General features: G+C 40.1%; 2 long non-coding RNA genes across 4 annotated transcripts; one reads left to right on the top strand and one right to left on the bottom strand.

Moving 5' to 3' along the window:
* Positions 1 to 13975: 13975 nt before the first annotated feature.
* On the bottom strand, positions 13976 to 15730 carry LOC135242226 (uncharacterized). Its single transcript, XR_010326277.1, has 3 exons — positions 15689 to 15730; positions 15000 to 15059; positions 13976 to 14605 (listed from the first exon to the last, which is right to left on the bottom strand). It is a non-coding gene; the product is annotated as an uncharacterized LOC135242226 (long non-coding RNA).
* A 1060-nt stretch (positions 15731 to 16790) lies between these two features.
* On the top strand, positions 16791 to 20148 carry LOC135242528 (uncharacterized). 3 transcript variants are annotated; one of them, XR_010326375.1, is made up of 4 exons: positions 16791 to 16881; positions 17006 to 17088; positions 18157 to 18402; positions 19727 to 20148. It is a non-coding gene; the product is annotated as an uncharacterized LOC135242528 (long non-coding RNA). The 3 variants fall into 3 exon arrangements; XR_010326374.1 differs by having other exon boundaries at positions 16803 to 16881; positions 16973 to 17088; XR_010326373.1 differs by lacking the exon at positions 16791 to 16881 and having other exon boundaries at positions 16897 to 17088.
* Positions 20149 to 20484: the final 336 nt, after the last annotated feature.

Genomic DNA, 20484 nt, shown 5'->3' with positions numbered 1-20484 from the left:
TCCTTGGGCCTTGCTAATTGTGCACTGTTGGTGTACCTCTCAAATCTGCCCAGTGCTGACTTTGAAGTTCCACTACACTATACACACAGAGACATGGGGCTCTAATTCATTAGCACTGCTCTTAACTTGATTTACAGTAAGTCAATGCTGACACAAGAGAAAAACAGTGTGCACGTTTATCAGTAATAATGCAATTTACTAAAATAGTGCTTTTCATTTTACAATAAAAAAAAATCTCAAAGTGCTGAAGCATTAACAATTAACAAATGTTTGTGCCCACTGTTAACAAATACACTGTAACACAGTACTTCAGTTGTGGACAAGTTCAGATTTACATCCCTGGATAAGAAAGGACATGTACACCGTGCAGCCATGGCTGGGAAGCAGGTCTCTAATGGGTGATCTAAACTGAGTATGCACACTTAAACCAGTAACTGTTTTATTTCTAATGAATTTTGTCTCCTTGTTCACTCTTCTATTTGTATGTGCAAGCAGGGATTGTACATCAATACATTACCTCGCTTTACCAATACTTTATAAATGAGTTACAGTGACTGCATGGGTTATTCAATTAGCTCTCAGAGAGAGACGTATTTCAGTAACATCAGTGGTAATGTTATTATGGAGGATACATTCTGTTAAAGTCCAGAAATATTTTTCAGTAATTCAAAAATTATTCTGTATCATTTAAAAATAGTTTAAAATCAACATTAGACATTTCTGACGTGATACTCACATGTGCAAGTGCAAAGAAATACTTTATTTCACTTTATAGTGAAAGTTCTTAATTGTGAAAAAGCTTAAGGCTAGAATGAAGCCTAGTGAACGATTATGAATAGCCTGATGCTACCAGGAGATGGCACTAAAGCCATTTAATAACAATGAGCCACACGACCTCAACCCACTGCATAGTTTCATCTCTTGATGGCTGAAGTTATATCTACACAAAGGATAGTTATGCAGATTAACTTTGTAACAAAGCATGCTGGGTGTTATTTCCATCTTCACTGCATAGATACCTCATGAAAGTGCTCACAGGGATGTCCTAAAAAGTGGCTGTTGATAGCCCTAATATTCCTTGGAAAGTAGAATTCAAGATCTCAACCTACATATGTATCTGCTCCTTTTGCCTGTTATGTGTGCATGTTGTGTGGGTTATCTGAAGGTGGTAATTCTAGGTTATACAGCAGAGAATTACCTGGGCTGCCTGGTTTTCTTTTTTATTTATTTCTCGTTTTTATATGTTTTATCAGGCCTTCTGTGGATACTCTGTAGTTGGAATACAGAGCAGAATGTAATGTGAGAGCATGGAAAGACTGATATTTTTTTTTAAAGGGTAGATGTCATGGATGTTGCAGATACAGATTATGAATTCAAAACAGAGCTATAGAATATTTGAAAATGACAATTGTTTGTCTGTAGTTCACAGTCATTTATAGAATATAGTTTCAAGCATTATTTCATTTGTAACTTGAAAACTTGGAGGGCAGTTACTGTAAATCTCATCTTGCAAAAGATCCCAATATGTAAGAGCTGATTTAACACTAAACATTTTGCATTAGTTTTACATTATATATTTTTTCTTCTCCATACTGACAAATGGCTCTAGTCAACCAGGATAGACATCGGGGAAGTGCTGTGTAGTTTGAGTCTTTAAGTCAGGCCCCAAAGTCAATAATCATTTCTGTTCACTTCAAAGAAAAAACCCAGCAGTTCCACTCAAAAATACATTAAAAAAAATATATGGTCAAATTCAAAACCCTTTGAGGAAATTTGATAAAATCCACACCTACACACACTTAAAGAAGTGGTAAAATTAGCCTCTACACACTCCAAGGCATGAAGGGACAGTTATTAACGTTTTTAATAATTAAACAAAATGAGTACGGCCTGGAGTTAATCTCCAGTTTGTAGCCATCTGGGCAGTCAAGATTCATTATAGCCACTATCCTCCAGGTGTCTCTCTAGTCACTCTGAGCTCAGGGACTAATTATGACAGGTGGCACAGTTTAATCTATTGTCTAATGTAGGTATTAGTCAGTGCAAATATAACTGTGGGCTAGACCTGGTAAAACATTACTCAGACAGGAAAATAATGTTTACAAGATATCTGAGGAATTTACTTGCCTGGAAATGCTTATGCATATTAATCATAGGCACAACAGGTTCTCACTCGGCACAGATGGAATAATGAATAAATCAACAATGTATTAAAATGTCCAATTAAATTAAGAGAATAACTGAAGCTATTTTAATGTTCTTAATGAATGTTTTAATTTATTGCCACGTGTCTGACACATGATAAGTGTCAACGGACATAAATGTTGCTCTAATATTCTTCTCATGGACCTGATTAAGTGCTAATTGAATGATTAACTGAAATGTTTATTGCAATTAATTGAATGACTGTTTGACTCATTGCTGGAAAAAAAGAGTCTTTATCAACGCTTTAGTGGTTGAGGACTGAACAACTGTATCCCACACATTCTTTATTTCCCAAGATTCCCCCCGGCCCTAAATAACAAAGGTGAAATAATCTCATAAATTATTAAATGTTCGTGCACGGCTCCTCTCCACAGAGCAGCTAAAACCAGGTTTTCTCACTGTAGAGATTACATTGGCTTTGTTTCCAGTCCCTGACATTAATCAGTACAATAAGATAACCATGCTCATTCAGTTGATTTGTTTTAAGCATTCTGCTGTAAAACCGCCCACTCATAATTCCAGTATAATATACTCAAATTACCTCGATTCAGAACGCCCACAGCCCTGCCAGCAGACCTGGGTGTTCAGTGATGGCAGTTCTGAATGAACGCAGTGCCTCTCCATGCACCAGTTTCCTTCCAGGAGTGGAGCAGGTGTGTGTTTTGCCAGGGGCAGAGGGTAATGTGCCCCTCACAGAAACTCCGCTGGACTTAATCAGCTCAGTGTTTGCCTTCCAGAACCTTCCGCAGGGGCCTGTCAGTATGCTCTACCTGGCCATTGTGTGCCTGCACAAATACATTCCGTCTTTCTCCAATCAATTTGGGGTGTGCAGCTGGACTAATGATGTGAAGATAGAACCTTAATAATTTTGTGAGGGTCACTTGGATACAAGGTATACATTGGTTAGGTGTGCTGCGAGCATCCTGTCAGCTGTGGGGGGCAAGGTTTTTTTCTGGATCATCTACAAAAGGATCTTTCAGGGCATAGTATTTTCAGCAGCACAGAACAACATGAGCATTAGAATGAATCAGGAAGACTAACATCGGACTGCGTGTATTTTGGTTTTAATTGTATTCGACTCAAGGTACATTCAGTTATGAATGTAATTGAAACGGCTGACATGTCAAAACTGTCTGAAGTAAAATTTCATTGTCCTATGCTAAATATTTTCAGAGCAAATGAGCAAAATCCATTTAAAGATATAATGCCTGAGGTAATATTTTATTGCTGTTCCTCACTATGAAATATACCACCTGATTCATCACAAAAACAATCGGTGAGTAAAACCAGTGCTTTTTCATCCTCAGCCTTCTGCTGCGGGAATTGTGAGGTGGAATAACAGAAAGCAACCAAACCTCAGCATATGCTACTGGGATGATCTTGTTCTACTCTTACAGACAGGATAATCCTGTTCCACCCTTATGCACAAGGTGATCCTGCTTTGACTGACAGTGAGAGGGTTTTCCATGAGACACAGTCTCATTTCAGCAGTGCTCAGGAAGTAAAATTCAGGGATAAATCTCCTGTCCTTATTGTGTCCTTTGCTCTCAGCAGCTAAGCTAGTTCATAGGAAAGGTAATGCATAAACACACTGAGGTAATGAGGGGTAACAGGACTCATCACAACATTTCACAGACCGAGCAGTTTCCTGGGGCCGTACCTTCTACAGACCTCATCCGTTAAAATGTAAAGCTGTACTGTTGTCCAAGCCCTAAAATGGAAGAGGTAGGTTACTTCAGTGAATTTCTAGCTGTCCAAACTGTCAAAGAATTAAATGAATCATAAACTGTGCAAATCACTCTGTCGAAATCCTAAAATGTTAACGTTCTTGTTATTCAAGCAATCTCCGGCTGTTGAAATTATCAACAAGTTAAACTAAATTAAAAATGTAATTGCTTTATTAAACTATAAGATTTAATGATGCTCCCACCTATAATATATTTATAATTCATAGCCGATATGTGCTTTGAATCAGCTGAGGGAGAGCCAGTGAGTATTTAGGATTCTACGCATGAAATCTGGGCAAGATTACATTGCCCAATCAAAACAGCATCAGGAGCGGTGGGCTGGAAGTTCTCAGTGGTGCCACTATTACACTTACCCTTCAGAGGCAAGGCACGCACAGCTAGGAGGTAGGATTAGGGTGGAGGTGTGTCTGTACTTCCTCTCAGAGGTTCTTGTCATCTCTGGATGAAGTCATAAAAATAGGTCTCTGTGCGCCGGAACAAGCTGATTGGTCGTGCTCCATTATTTCCTGAAGAACACAGAGCAGGTAATGGAGCCGTTTGTCTCTGGAAACAGAAATGCGTTCCATCAGAGGGAACTCTCCGCTGTTAGAAGAGATATACGAAGCAGGAGACGAGAACAGTGTGGCCAAGATAATCACTATCCATCTTCAATTATTAATAGCTTCAATTATTAATACACTGCTTCTTTGTTTTTCATTGATATGCTTTGGTAATACTCTATTCCATCACACTAATGTAAGTGTATGGGAAGATCTAATGTTAGATATTAAAGGTCTATAAAGAGATGTTGTCCATATGGAACTGTTCATTATTACAGTGTGTAATGGTTTTAATGGTACTCCTTTAAAAGAGACCCAGGCCACAACTGCTCTCGTACTACAGTATTCACACACCATACACATACACACATATGCACTAATACCACATAAATAAAATTCACTCAGTCTATTAACAACCTACCCACAGGTAAAAAGAACCATAAATGCACTATTATGGGGTTGTGATTTCAATCGCAAACCTGCGACACTTCTGATATTTCTTAAATGCCTTTTCTGAGGGGTTAGCTCAAGGGCTCAAAAACCCTTCTACTAGACTGTAATCCCCAGCTGCAGCCTCCACCCAGAATGCTTCCACATCCATGCAGTATTGGACTGGGACCTGGAGTAGCATGAATCCCTGGGATTTATGGGCATGGCCAGAATTAATAAGACTTGCACCTAAATTAAATTTCCCAGTTACTCAGCAGTAAACTGTAGGCAGGCTCAGAATCTGCATCATTACATTGCACATAAGCTCCCAAAAGGTTGAGTTGCCCAGTGAACTGTGATGGTGCATACTGAGCAATATCTGTGTGTCTCTGATTTAGCTTTAATTGAATCTGTAAAACTTTAATGCCTGAGTGTGACCAAGGCTTTCCCTGCAGAGTTCTCTGTACACTTTTCCTGAATGGACTGTGACCTCTGACCTCTGACCTCTCAACTGAGGCTGTAATCTGGAGCCTGAAGACTCAAGGGCTGTTTCTCAACATCTGTTCTTGTCTGATCTTGTGTTTCTGTGAATGTGTGTGATGTAATATTTAATGGCACAAGTTTCCTTTTCCAAAAGCAAGAGTGCAACGAAGCGAGAATGGTTAAAGGTTGTAGAAGTGGTCTTTATCCCCCCCAAACATCGCGGATGCAGCCAATGCTTCCCACTGTGAATGCATTGATCTTAGCCCAAGAAGAACAGACTGAATATCTCATCATTCTTTGCGTGATGGCAGACAAAAATAATTTGAGAAATATGTTACAAGTGCTGAATTTGAACTTATTTTAAACACATAATTCATAACTAAAAAAGTTTAATGCATCTTTTGGAAAGAAGACGCACTGTTAACTCATAGCCAGGATCCACTTGATAGCCAGTAGTAGCCTTTGTTGTGTTAGCGTGCATCAACTTGCAGCAAATGCTAATTAGATAATAACTGGTAGAGAGAGAAATTTTAAATGTTGAATTTCTATTTTAAATTTTTAACTGAAAAGGTATTGAATAGATACGCACATGGAGTTTCTTTTGGCTTTATTATATATCAGCATATGAGTGATAACTGATAGTAGTGTATAACAGGCTTACAAAGAAATGAGATACACCGGGTAGGGGGCCTGTCAGAAAGAGCTTTTGTTGCCTGTTTTGCAGTGGTAGCATAACCGCACGTCACAAGCACAAATTGCATCTCAAATACACAGAGCAGCATCCTCCAAGAACATTATTCACAAGAACTCAAGTCCGAATCTGACATTCTTGGTATTGAGAAACACCCAAGTAAGGTTTACCCTTGCGTTAAATCCCATTCCTTTTCCTGAGTAAATGGGAAAAATGTGAGCAGCATGGTGATGTGAACTTTTAAAAATGATTTCCCTGGATATTTACAGCACAGCACAGGACATGCTTGGGCTAGACGCAAGATGATTTTTTAATTAAAAAATTTTTTTTACCACATAGGTCAACTCAGAACTTGATTCTCATTATTACTGATGACCTTGGGAATCATTGTGGGTAGGGAATGTAGGGGATTGTGTAGCCAGTCAGATGAAGGGCCTGATTAGGTGGCCAGATGCAGAGAAACCACTTTAGAGGGGCATTTTGACCAGGGCACTGGGGTTAACACCTCTTCTCATTCAAAAGTGCCATGATATCTTTAACAATCACAGTGAGTCAGGGCCTCAGATGAGGCTCCTTCCATTGTGTCCCCATCATTGTGCTGGGGCACTGAGTTTCTATTTGGTCCAGAGGGAAGAGTGCTCCTTACTAACCTACCAGCACCACGTCCATGTTTATGGGATGTCTTCCATCCAAGTACTAATCAAGTTTATCCATGCTTAGCTGCAGCTGTTTGGCCTGTGAAGGGTACAGGATGGTATGGCAACCGAATCAGATGCAGTTACAAACATGCTGACACAACACTTCAACTCAAATCCATTGAACACATGGCCTTTGCATGTTCACGCTCAGTGTATAACATGCGTTATAACGTTAAGGTTAGTTAAAGATCCTCCCTCTGGTTCTTTTGCCCAGCTGCGCTTGATCTTCCAAGTCAACAATGCAGATCCTCACAGGGACACTGAAGCGTTATTTTACTCAATGTTGCATAATGTCCTTGAGTTCCTTACCCACTTTGCTTCCCGAGGTCATAACTGCAAAAGAGAATTCATTTTGCGGTTTGCCTACCTGGTTAAATAGAGGTAAAATAAAAATAAAATAATAAAGTTATTCCAAAAGTCCACTAATCCATGACATTGTCTCTATGTTGAGATTTAAGCCCGAAACATATCCTACATAAGAATGTGAACGCAAATTCTTATGTCCCTGTGGAGGGAATAAACCTGAGTCCTCGGAGGCGTGATCTAGGACCATTGTGACAAGACTGAGAGGAAGAAATCACAAATTAAAGACAGCTTCATTCTGTTGTTCCCTTCTATAGCGCCCCTTGCTGCGATGCTTGACACTGCAGCACATGCTTTTGTCGCATTAAGAACTTCAGGGGGCATATTTTACAACAATGCATGAAATCGACTTTTTGTTGCTCAACAACAGGATGAAACTGTCTTCTTCGATTTGTGCTTTGTTCCACTCAGTCTTTCGCAACTGTCCTAGATCACCCCCTTGAGGACTGGGGTTTATTACCTCCACAGGGACATACTGTGAGCCTGGCATTGTCATTTCCATTCATGTACTTATGTAGGGTATGTATGGGGCCTTACATGTGACAGGAGAGAAAGAGTGAGAGTGAGAGCGAGAGAGCAAGGGAGAGAGAGAGAGAGGGAGAGAGAGAGAAAGAGAGAAAGAGAGACCTTTTCATAATACAGTCAATGAGCCTGAACTGCATAAGGTCACTGAGCTCCTGTTATGTGTCCCTCTCTGACAGTGCAACAACCCATCCTTTGAAATTCATGACGTGGTTCTGTTCTTTCATTAAGTTATTACACCAGGGTGAGAATACTCACAATATAAGCAACATATCATTTCATTTAAGGAATTCATTTGTCTTGTGATACAAAGACTAAAACACAGTTTTTATGTGTTCTGTGTTTCTGTTTCATTAGGAAAATTCTTTCATTTTTATTATTATAGATGTAAAATGGTGTGGAGTACAACAATGAACTTCCACACATCATGTGTCCAATCAAGATGGTAATAATATTCCGAAATATTATATATAATATATGCTGTAATCAGTCAGGCTGCTGAGGTCATGTTCCCCAGATGAGGGGCTATCCTGATTTTTGTGGGACAGGGAGGATGTCTCTTTACAGGGTGACAAACATGTAGAAGGGTCCCGGGTGCAGTTGCTCCTCCTATGGCCTGAAAATGAAAAACTGAATGAGGAATTGTCACTTGTTTGCACCAGTTCAGTTCATGTATAATTGATTTTGCCAGTGTTGATCATGTCTGAGCCTTTTGTCATATTATATGCTGAGGAAAGGTATCTTGCCTGAAATGTCGGTGTGGCAAGAAATAAATAAATGTAATGAGAGTTCTGTCCTGCATTTTTACTGATAAAAAAACACTATTTGAAACTGGTGAGCACAAGCCACTACTGCTTGGCTGGAATGAAACACTGTGGGGTGCTCTGAACGGAAACAAGGGCTTTCTATTGAATGAGGCATCATTACACTACCTATTTCATCTTGATGTGGGGTAATATTACACCTTAATGGGGCCCTATGGTTGAAAAATAGCCAGTAACTAGGGTTAAACCACTGACTGCCATCCTAGAATATGAATGCGTGAGATATGTGTGTTTGTGTGTGTGTGTGTGTGTGTGTGTGTGTGTGTGTGTGTGTGTGTGTGTGTGTGAGTGGGTGGGTGGGGCGGGGCATTGAACAGGCATAGGAAGTAAAGGAAACACTATTCAATTTAGTGAGCTACAAATTCACTGTGTGTAAGGTCCCACATTTTCTTCAGGTAATATATTTTAGTTTGACAAAGTAATTGCAGACAGAAAAAATGGTCTTTAGGGAACAGCTACACAATAACTTTCAAAAGAAAGTTTTGGGCCCAATTCCTTTTATAATACAGAGGAAGAATACTATTGATTTAGTTTCTTGCCATTGTATGTAGTAACACCCCTGTGTTCTTTCCCAGCTAACAAGAGCTGCAGTTACTTCATTTATCCCCTAAAGAATCAGATCTTCATTGTGCCACGTCTTCCAGGCACTAAGCTGTAAAACCAATTCCTGTTCAAACTGAATAGATCATTATTGTTGAATGAATATCCACATCTATAAAATTCATGGTTTTCCTTGTGGCACCAATTTACAGGTTCTGAAAGCAGCCGGGTTGGATCATTCATGTTAATGTCCTTCTCTACCCTGTTATTTGATGCTGTCGGAGGAGGCTTTCGGGATGTTTGTTTTTATGCACCTCACCTTTCATATTGTGATGCAGTTGCCTGCAGAAACTGCTGACAGAGGGTTGAATAAAGAAGGAATAAATTTGATGCCCAGCACTTGTGCAATACCCTCTTCTCTGAGGAATTAAAACTGAACCCCAAGGTTCCAAAAAAAGCTTGAAGCGTCTTGTTACAGATGCAAGGAATTTTGAATCCTTTTGTTGAAATCACTGCTGACTGGAGGTGATACTGCACCAGGTGGCAGCTCAGGGTGAGAAAAGGAGGAAAAGTAGATGGGGGAGAGAGAGAGAGTCAGAGAGACTAAGAGAGTGAGATGAGGTCTATTACATTCATTTTTGGGGTTAATTACTGTCATTGGTGATGTTCATGTTAGACATACTATTTCTCTTTAATTCTTAACGGTATTCACTTGCAACCAATCACAATATTAGTGTTAACATAACAATTTTAATTAACTATAACTACCATTTATAAAATCCATGTTAATAATACTGCACCAGCCTCCTTTCCAAATCCATTATTTTCTTGCAAGTATTACTTCTATCATGAACTATACCATTATATTCAAAATTGTTCCTAGAATATGAATGTACTTGTGAAATAGTCATTTACTGTAAATTTAAATTATGTAACAATCTATGGTAATATCGTGATGTATTGCAGTATGATGTTGGCACTATTTGCAAAATAAATAATATAACTGGAGGATACTGTTTCCTTTAATAAAAGGGCACACGTCCTCTCTTATGTTGCATTAAGCTTACTGTACTCAGTGAAGCAGTAAGCTGGAAAGGCCATTTCAGGTGAGAATATTTTGTGTGTTTTTTTTTTTGGGAGGGGTGGCAGGGGGGTGGAGAGGAGGGAATGGATGATTTGTTCCATGGAAGCGTGTATGATGGCATATTGTAATGCAGTGGCTGTGGTTTGTGGATGCATGTTTCACTCCCCAGATCTGGGGCTCAGAAATCAGAGCCCTTATCCAAAACCCAGAAAGCCATCCCCTATTCATCCCTCAACATAAATCCCTGCTGTGCTGTTAAAAATGCAATCTGTGTTGTGAAGGCTTTTTGAAAACTGTATAAAAAATCCAATATGCTCTTGTAGAAAAGCCTTGGAAACACAGGGCTCGTGGAGGGGTAAAATCATGTTATCGTAAGAGTCACTGAGCATTGTTCATTATGTGTGCTATTGCTTCTTTCTGAACAATGACCATTGATTGGGTGGATGGTGAAAAGCAGGTAAAGTTCATATAAAAATGTGTGGAATCTTGTTGTGTGGACGTTTTTTGTTCACATGCCATTTTCCCTTTTGTTTAATTCATTTTGCCTTAGTGTTTGCCTTAGGAAGTAATTTACTGCATTTTCGACTTTCTCTTAAACAAATAAACTGTCCTTCTGTTCCTAAATCCACCATAATGGGGAGTTTTCCTAGCATTTATGTTACTTTTGGATGGAGCAATGTGAAACACAGCACAGCCCCTGGGTCTTTGTTACAGTGGAGATTAAAAAAATAAATTTGCTCTGCAAATGGTTCTTTCCATCTGTTCATGATGTTACCCATATTTGAGTGAAAAACTTTTAAAATCAGAACTATCAGAAAAAGAGCAAGGAATGCAGAGGTCTAATTGGAGATTATGCCGTGAAGAGGCTTTACAGTTTCTCGCATTTATTTTAGTACACAACAAGTCCATTAATTTAATTAACAGTTGTTTATCATTTATATAATAAATTATTACATTAATTTTGTGGGCCAGATTTGAAAAAAGAAAATGCCAAGTAAATTGTTTAGTTGTATAAGGCAACTACAAATTTCCCCTGAGTTTCCATTCCACAAATCCCTTCCATTCCACAACCCTTAGTGGCCAACTGAGTCATCAGATGAAGCCAAAGCAGAATTTAATTCAGAAAGTCTAAGGCATTATATCATGTCAATACAAAGAAAGGAAAAGATGAGTGAACTTCCGAGGATTGTTCTCTGTAAGAGACATAATTTAGAAGGGACAGTGTGTTCAGTAAGTTAATTTCACCACTGTGGAGCTTCAAAGGTGGAAGATGGAGCTGCAGACACAAAGGGACCAAATGCTGGAAATATTTGACAAAAGGCAAAATCCCACGGGAGAATAGACAGGCGTTATAAAGAACCGACAAACCAGAGATGAAGATGAGGAGCAGAATTAAAATGATGGTGAGCTGGGGGAGGGCGCTGAGCTGCAAAACCAGAGTGCATAAGCCATGGGACAGAATGGGTCAAATTTGGGAAGTCAAAATTTGAATATGGCAGGAATGTATCAAGGAAGTCATGTCTGTTTTAAACATTTGACTGAAAACCTGTGGATAATAAATAAGGGAAAGATGTAACCACACCTTCATATGAAAATCTATATGAAATGAGACAGCATCCCAAAAGTGGGTGTAGAAACCCCTGAACAGGACCCAAAACCGAGCTTGAGGGAGCTCCGTCAGGAAACCTGATCTGCACAATAAGAAAGAAGAAGCACAACACGTGCAATACTGCAAACACTGTAATACCATCATCAAAGTGGAAAAGGATGCACTGAATCAAAAGTGACACTGATGGCAAGAATAACTTTGACACTGTTCATTTACATGACTCTTATCAGTTTTTTACTCTCTGCATGGAACAAGTGAAAACTTCTGGATACTGAATGTAAAGCTTATTTTCTCAGGATCTCGGTGGGGGACTGAGGACCTGTATGTCTCAGTATTTGACATTATCTTAAGCTATGCTTACTTAGCTCATATGCAGAAAAAACAAAGAAAAAGAAAAAGAGTGTTAGACACTGTTAGAGTTGAAATAAATGGACATGAACTATCCATATTTAGAGAAACAGTTATGACAGCTAGTACAATGTGCTTTAGGCTGAATGGATTGATTTTGAAATGACAGGCTCTCACATTAACAAACCTTTTTATTTAGAAAAACTCTGAACGATGAAACATTAGGAAAAACTTTAATGCTAAAGCTGTTCTTTCACTTGTATATGCTCTCTCTCTCATGCTCTTCCTTCTTATTCCAGGGTCATTGTCAGGGCAGAGTTTCATTTTGATAGTTAGAAGGCCCTGCTGCCTTGTTGACAGGTCCTGAAAGTAGCAGTGAGAAGTGGGAGCTTGAGATTGTTGTGTTCATGAAGCTCTCTGGCCTTGTGCCACTCAGCCCCCAGGCTGCGGGGAGTTTAATCTGTGATGCAGTGCACGGCCCTGGGCTGGGCTGGCTTCCCCCTCCACAACCGGGGAGGAATTACAAGTGGCACAGGACCGTGGAGCTCACCTGAGCTGCAGCACACCCCAGACTCTGCAGGAATGAAATCACCTGCAGTCAGTGGCCAACTGTAGGGAACACAGGTCTCTGCTCAGGGGTGGAGCCCTTTCTTATAAAACAAATATGGTTCAAATGCATTGCCATGTTTTGGTCAGCTAGTATCTCTTTTCCACGTTCAAGTGCTTGACTGCGGTGTACCTTTCAAATCTTCAATAGACTGCCAGTCTCATCACAAATAATTGTTACCCATTGATATAAATGGAAATATATCACTTGTTCATATTTTTGAATGTACTTCCAGGCTTCCAGACTGGGGTGGGGTGTGAGGGGCAAGGATGTGACCAGCCACCAAAACATCATTCTGTCTCTGAACAACTCCTGTCTCCCAGCAACTCTTCAGCTGCCACTCAGGAACTCTTCAGCTGTCACTCAAAGACTTCTGGCTGTCATTCAACAGCTGTTCAGCTTTCACTGAGATTTTTAAAAAATGTTAATTTACAGCTGAACTATTACACATTGAATGCCTTAATGATAATTCACTGTTGTAATGCAATTTTGTAAGTCATAGCCTGAGTGTTTCTCTAAACCAGTCAATAATTTTAATGCCTAAGAATAATCTTATATCTTCCCCAAAATTATCATAATAAAATCACACAACATATGAGAATGTTTCAGGCACAAATAAAACATATTGTTGTTGTTAATATTTTGTTGTTTTTCAGTGTGTGAGAGTAAACTGTCACATGACAGCACAGTGTGGTTACTATATCATAATCCATTTAAGTGGTAATCTTATCTAATTGCGGTTAATTTGATTTAAATTAATTTTATTCTGAGTGCAATGCATTGGATTACATTGATGAATATGTTAAAAATTGACATTTAATTCCGTGAAAGTATAAGTAAAATTTAAAATTCTCATAAAGACAAATTTAACTTAATGGCCTGCACCCAGTGGTGGTGCTTCCTTATCATGGTGCCTTTATGAAGCAGGAAATTGGCAGAATAAAAAGTCATTCAGTATAATACAAAGACCATAACCAGAAAGTGACCACAGCCTGGCCCTTCAGCAGTTGTGCTAAAGCTGGCACTGACAAGAGAAACTCCATTTCACAGGTACACAGGACCTACTATTCCAGCAGGTGTTAAATCATCTTTGATAGAGGACATTTGATGCCACCTGGATTCATAAAACCAATATTTGTTTTCAATTAACACAATGTTTCTTTTGAAAATGCAAAATCTTTCTTGAAAAAAAACATATTGCCAGAGCCTGCCCCCACCTAACATACACACACAATTCAGATTACACTGAGATGAGCATGGTACCGTTGTGTGCCACCAGTGAAAAATTGATCCAATTTCATTTAAAAAAAATCAGTAAGCAGAAAAGCAGAATGCTGGATCTATTGTCTCAGCAGCCTGTGGCACCCAGGCATGACTGTCTGCAGAGACCAGAAACAAGGGATTATGGGAAATGTCTGTTGAAGTCCATGTTTGACCTTTATTTTACTAGGAATTACCACTGAGATAAAGAATCACTTTTACAAGGGGTATCTGGCCAAGAGAACAACACAATTTGATCAGAAAGGCTGTTTGATTTGACTGATATAGTACAGCCAGGGTCACACAGTCATCCAGGAACTCACTAATAATAACTAGCAATACATTATTGGCAGGAACCAAAACTCATACTCCATGGACTTGCCGGATGCTCACCTTCTGCATTCCTTCCATCCTACCTACTTCTTTAAGGCTGTAATTGGTTACAGAAGTTTCCAGTGTTATATTATAGTACATAATGTTTATTTCCATAGTACTATATTTGGCCCCCTAATGAATTTCCAACTTGAGATTTTTCAGGTTCTGAGGTAGAAAGATGAAGGGAACTTTGTATATTAAGATTCCAGAGCTGAATATCTGATGAGGCTAAACACCCAGCAGTGACTCCTCATCCATGTAGATGTAAAAATGTAATTTGCTGAAGAGGGGGACACAAAAAGGCATGGTGTCATCAATCCATACCATGTCATGCTTTTATTCTCCTTATTGCGGTTCAGAGTGGTGTGCTCTTTCCCTCCCTATTTTAGCTTGGAGTGGTGTAGTGCTCTATTTGGAGGGATTATACCCGAAATTCCCTTCTGGGGTTCAGAAGTGTCTGTTCTGGGTGTGTTACATTGTATGCACTCTTTGTGTTTGAATGCACAAAGAACGGGTGACTTTGCTTGTTATTTCCATCTCATTTCAGACAAGTGTTCTAAACAGTAGAACGTGATGAAAATATTCATTTTGACCCTTTCCATTTCTTAGTATCTGATTGGCCTTTTCTGTGCTGTAGGGCCACACTGCAGATGATTGAGCGGTTTCATTCTCACCTGGGGGAAGGACCTTCTCTGCATGGCCAATGGGTTGATAGGTGCCCATGTGTCACTAACCTGCAGCCAGACAGACAGAATGCTTTAATCCAGTTATAATAGTCTCCTGTGTATTCCGTCAGACACATTACGTAAGATTGTTTATCACAATATTGCAGTGAGATCTCTAATAATGAATATGATGTGCAGGAACATAGATCAAAACCAAAGCTGGATCATATCTATAAATTACTGTGATGGAGTGGGGAATTTGGGAGACCAAACGAGACTGAGCAGGATACTTTAAGCTATCCACCTGGGCGGAATAACCACTAAATCTCGTTAGAGATAAAAAGATAGGAAATAAACGAAAAGAAAAACACTCCTATGGGAGATTATCCCAAAGAAAACGCTTTAATGCCCCGAGTACAGGGTGTAGAAACTAAGGCTTAAGGAGTATTGAATATACTAAAACACAAAACAGTCTGAATAGATTGGTGAATGTGAGACCTTTAAGAGAACAGCCCTTGTACAGAGGACTGTCAAAAGAACCACAAGAGAGTTGTAGAAATGAGTAAAGATAATAGTGCTAGCTTTGTAGCACACAAGCCAATAACCTCAATGTTCAGTTCCGCAGTAACTCTTCGCGTAAATCAAAGGACGCAGAAGAGGGACTGATCTAGTACTGCACAAACAACTAAACCGCTTACCAAACTGACCAAGTTACCAGCTTTCGTGTAACACAAGTTGACACTGAAGAAAAGCTTATTGGTTTGCTAGGGGTTTAAATAGAAAGCCAACAGGTGCAAATTGTAAAAAGAGATTTGCACGCATACAATTTAATCAAGGAAATGAAGAAAAATTAATGGCCGTAATAACTAAAGAATGACGCAGAATGGAAAAGAAATGGTGTTATCACCCAAAACCATGACAATTATACGCATGGTCCAAATTAAAACCCCCTCTGGCTAAGTGATACAGGGTCAGTGACTGTTCCACTCCAAAATGTGTCATTAGTTGGTTGTTCCAATAAGCCTTTTAGATGCATTTAGTATTATTTTTGTTCTAAATTAAACAATCAATCTCCTGATGGACAAAAGTGATTTCTACTTTTGGAATAATTATCTTTGGGACTGATGGGAATTCATTAGCTGTGCAAAGTAAGCAAGCTTTGGTTTGTGAATGCCACATAGGTAAATAACACTTGTTTGTGTTCATAGGACTCAATACAAGGTTCAACATGAATGAGTATCATTTACTGGCTCAGTAAAACAAACAGCAATCTTCCTCAAACACACTGCTTCATTCTGCTTAATTTCTTTCTATTTATTTGGGCTCTAAGTTCTGGTAGCAGGATATGAAAACACTGCCAAACAGTGCTAAACAGTTCTTGCTTTTCAGGGCTGAATCTGATAATAAAAAAACACCCCATCTAAGCAATGACACCCCAATGCACAAACACTTTGAAGCCAAAACTTCAGACAAGTATATCTATGTGTGCCAGACATATTTACTTGAGGTCCATGCTGAATTTTTTTGAAGAGCTGTTGTAGGTGAAATGTTTTCTTATGAAATTGGCCTGGGGGGTGGTGGGTTGGGGGGTTACATTATTGATGCTTGTTTGGAGCAGTAAAGCATTAAAGGCTGCTTAAACTCTATGCTCCCAAATATAACCTCATGAAAAATATAAACCTCCTGTGAAAATTTTTGGGTTTCGTGAAACAGGGAGTGACCGAAGAGACATTGAACAGCAGTAGCCACACACGCAGGCATGCTCACCTGAAGCAGATCAGCGATCACACACAGGTATGCTCACCCAAGGTTGATCAACAATCAGCTCAATTGTTGCCCATTGCTCACGTGAGGTTGTTAGGCACAGGCTACCTGGAATGTCATAATTTAGGTGGGTACTTCTCTTCAACCCTCTGCACATCCTCTACAGTTTTCTTCTCTGCCTCTGTGAAAGGATATTCTGTCCTTTGTCTTTTCTGTAGCGGCCAGACTTGGGCAGACATTATCTGTTGCAGATTCACCACCCGGTAAGGTGGCTGTACCTTATGTGCCTCAGATGTGTTTGGCAGTATGGCATCCTTCTCCTAGATTCCATCAGGTAGGAAAGCTCTCTCAACCAGTGGTCAAGGGTCCTGGTTTATTCCAAGAATACTGTTCAGATATTTTTTAAAAGCACACCGCACCCTTTCATTCATACCACAATCAGTCACAGTATGAGGGTCCCAGCACATGGCTCTAAACTCCAGATAAATTCTTCCAGGTGGAACTATAACCTGGGACATGACAGTCATGATTTATTTCTGTTCTGTATTTTTGTCTCTGCTGATACAGGAATATGACAAATATAGAAAGTTATAATATTCCATCTTATTGCTCCTTCAGTGTGTGATTAACTGCCGGTGACTGCTTCTATAACCTGCTGTATCAATCTGGGCTTGGCACCAGCCCCCAACACCCTGTTATCAGTATGCTGTAAAGCTGTGGTAACTAACCCTGTTCCTGGAGACTACCATACTGTAGGTTTTCATTTTAACCCTAATTTGATACACCTGACTCTACTAATTAGTAGTTGAACAAGATCTCTAGCTGTTAAATGAGGTGTCTTAGGGTTAGAGTGGAAAACTACAGAATTGTAGATTTCTAGGAACAGGGTTGGTTACCATTGCTGTCAAGGATCTTTCTGTTCTGCTTTGCCATCAAGTGTTCTGCTGCAGTTATATGTTTAAGTGCAGTATATTCAAAGAAAAGCTGACAGAAATATATTATTAATTCACTGTGTAGAGAGGCAGTGTAGTATAATGCTTAGGGAAATTTCAGCGATCAACAATTGACTCGCCACATTGTGCTTTATATATGTTTGGCTGGGGACATTCTAGTCTTGGAGACCATGCCCAGCATGCCAACCAGCCCCTCTCTGTACATTAATAACAATTTCAGAACTAGAACAGAAGTAACTCCTAACTCCTTACATCAGGATTTGCTGACATCCCCTCCCTGCTGTTATCAGCAGCCTGAACTTGGGGCACCATCAAGACTTTGGGGTGATCCATCGCTCCCAGAATACTCTTAATATTCTTCCAGAATGCTCTTTGAACCCATTTGAAAGATTACTACCCTCGGAAGGCCAAACGGGAAAGTCCATTAAACTACTTTATTATCATTCTAGGTTGAAACTGGGGCATGGTCTGAGAGCTCTCGGAATGATGGAGTCAGAAGACAGCCTGATTGCTGCCTGATCCCCCAGGCATCGGCCTTAATGAAGACTTAATTCAGCTGCGCTGTGCACGTCGTCAGCCCCGGCCCATGTGTTCTGTGGGTTCCCATTCCACAGTGGGGCACGGGGGTGGCAGGGAGCCCCTAACGGCTATGAGGACAGAAGCAAGGCGACTGCAGAGATGACTGCTACCTGAAGGTTGGTAGGTTGAGTGCAGTAATGCACTTGTCAGTAAAAACAGATGTGTAAAATGAACACTGATGTAGTGCTGTCTTCAGAACTGAGCCATAGGCTGCCGGCCTGATGGCAGCCCTCTCCCTCTCAGTCTTGCATGTTTCTAATATGACCATGTAGGACGAGGATCATGACCACAATAAATAAACTGTCACATGGTACATTTCCAGACATCAGTCCACCTCTGCACGGAAATCCCCCCACCCCCAAACATGGCTACCCACACAGAGGAATTAGCTCTGCACAGGGAGGGAGGCTTTTCCGTGAGAACGGTGGACGTCCACACCTCTGTATTGTGAAATATTACGTCCTTCTGCTCTGCTGGCTGGAACATCAGAATGAGTCGCTATCTCATAATGGCAGTAGTGCCAGGAGATTGTGCCTGGCTGATGCATATTCATGTTACGTTTCTCATCGCCTGCACTCTTTATTCACTGAGAAGCAATTATAGCTGTAAAGGCCAGCGTTGTTAATTACTCTGCATAATTACAAAGGAAATTGCCAAATGTAACAGACTCTTATCCTTTATAGATAAATAGAAATGGCCTTTTGATATCCTGCTGTTTATGTTAGGTTCACATTAGGATTCCAAAAGTCTGCTGCACTGAATGAATGCGCTGTTGCTGTGCTGCTGTGCAGAATGCTATGCTAGAACGCTGTGTGGCTGTGATACGGTGCAGAACGCTATGCTAGCTCACTATGTTGCTGTGCTACTGTGCAGAACGCTGTGCTAACTCATTGTGTGGCTGTGCTATTGTGCAGAATGCTATGCTAGCTTGCTGTGTTGCATTGCTACTGTGCAGAATGCTATGCTAGCTCACTGTGTTGCTGTGCTACTGTGCAGAACGCTATACTAGCTCACTGTGTGGCTGTGCTACTGAGTAGAACGCTATGATAGCTCACTTTGTTGCTGTGCTACTGTGCAGAATGATGTGCTAACTCACTGTTTAGCTGTGCTGTTGGGCATAATGCTATGCTAGCTCGCTGTGTGGCTGTGCTACTGAGTAGAACACTATGCTAGCTCACTGTGTTGCTGTGCTACTGTGCAGAACGCTATGCTAGCTTGCTAGCACCTGGGGCCAGCACCCTCTCATCTGCTCCACTGAGACCTGTACCCACTTACTGTCAGTTCCAATGATTGTGTGCTTCCTGGCAAAACAAGCAGAGTAACTCTTTGTTATTTTGATCTCTCTGCTCTGGAGATTAGCTCAGCCTTTCCTCTGGCTCTGCACAAAGTTTGAACTGTAAATGGAGTTTATTTCTGTGCCCCTTCTGTCCCCTCTGGCAGGAAGACAAGTCAGAGCAAAGCTGCTGTGCAGAAGTGCCAGTCCCCTCTCCTGTGCTCAGATGAAGGACATTATCAGTAGCGGCTGCTGAGCTGAAAATTAATGGGGTGGAAAACTTCTCCTTAAACTGATTATTGCACTCAACCTGTTTTCAACCATTTTGCTTGATTAACAATACAACAATTAATTCACAAAATACTCAATACTATCAAATATAGGCAGACCTCCTCAAATGGACTATTAAGCCCGTAATAAAATTCTTTGTACTTACATCACAAAATTGTGCACATTTTATTTACGTTATTTAAAACTGTGCATGCATGTCCTGTTTGTTCTCCTCACTCACACACAATTCACAGATTTTGCCATTTAAATGATCTTGAAGCACACATTCTGTTGGTATTTATTGCAGGTTTTGCTGAAAGCTAACATGGTAGTTCACAGTGGTGTATCCTTTTTTCGTTGTGGTGTAAAATTAAATGATGAAAAAAAAAAAGATTTTATCATTTAATCTCCGTAACATGATGTGGAGAAAGATGCTGTGTGTTTACCTGCCAATGGATTATTCTGATCATTGTTACACTTGTTAACCAGAAAATGAATGAAAACAGATTGAGACCAATAATCAGTTCAGAGGGTTGTTTTCTGCCCATATTCTCAGCTCACCAGCTGTCACAGGACATTTTTTGGTCAGTAATCTATATGTGTGAATATGTATCAGTGTTTGAGATCACCCAACACTATACAAACATGTCAATGG

This window comes from Anguilla rostrata, chromosome 16, assembly GCF_018555375.3.
Source record: "Anguilla rostrata isolate EN2019 chromosome 16, ASM1855537v3, whole genome shotgun sequence".
Classification (NCBI taxonomy): Eukaryota; Metazoa; Chordata; class Actinopteri; order Anguilliformes; family Anguillidae; genus Anguilla; species Anguilla rostrata.
This window is presented reverse-complemented; position numbering and strand designations above follow the sequence as displayed.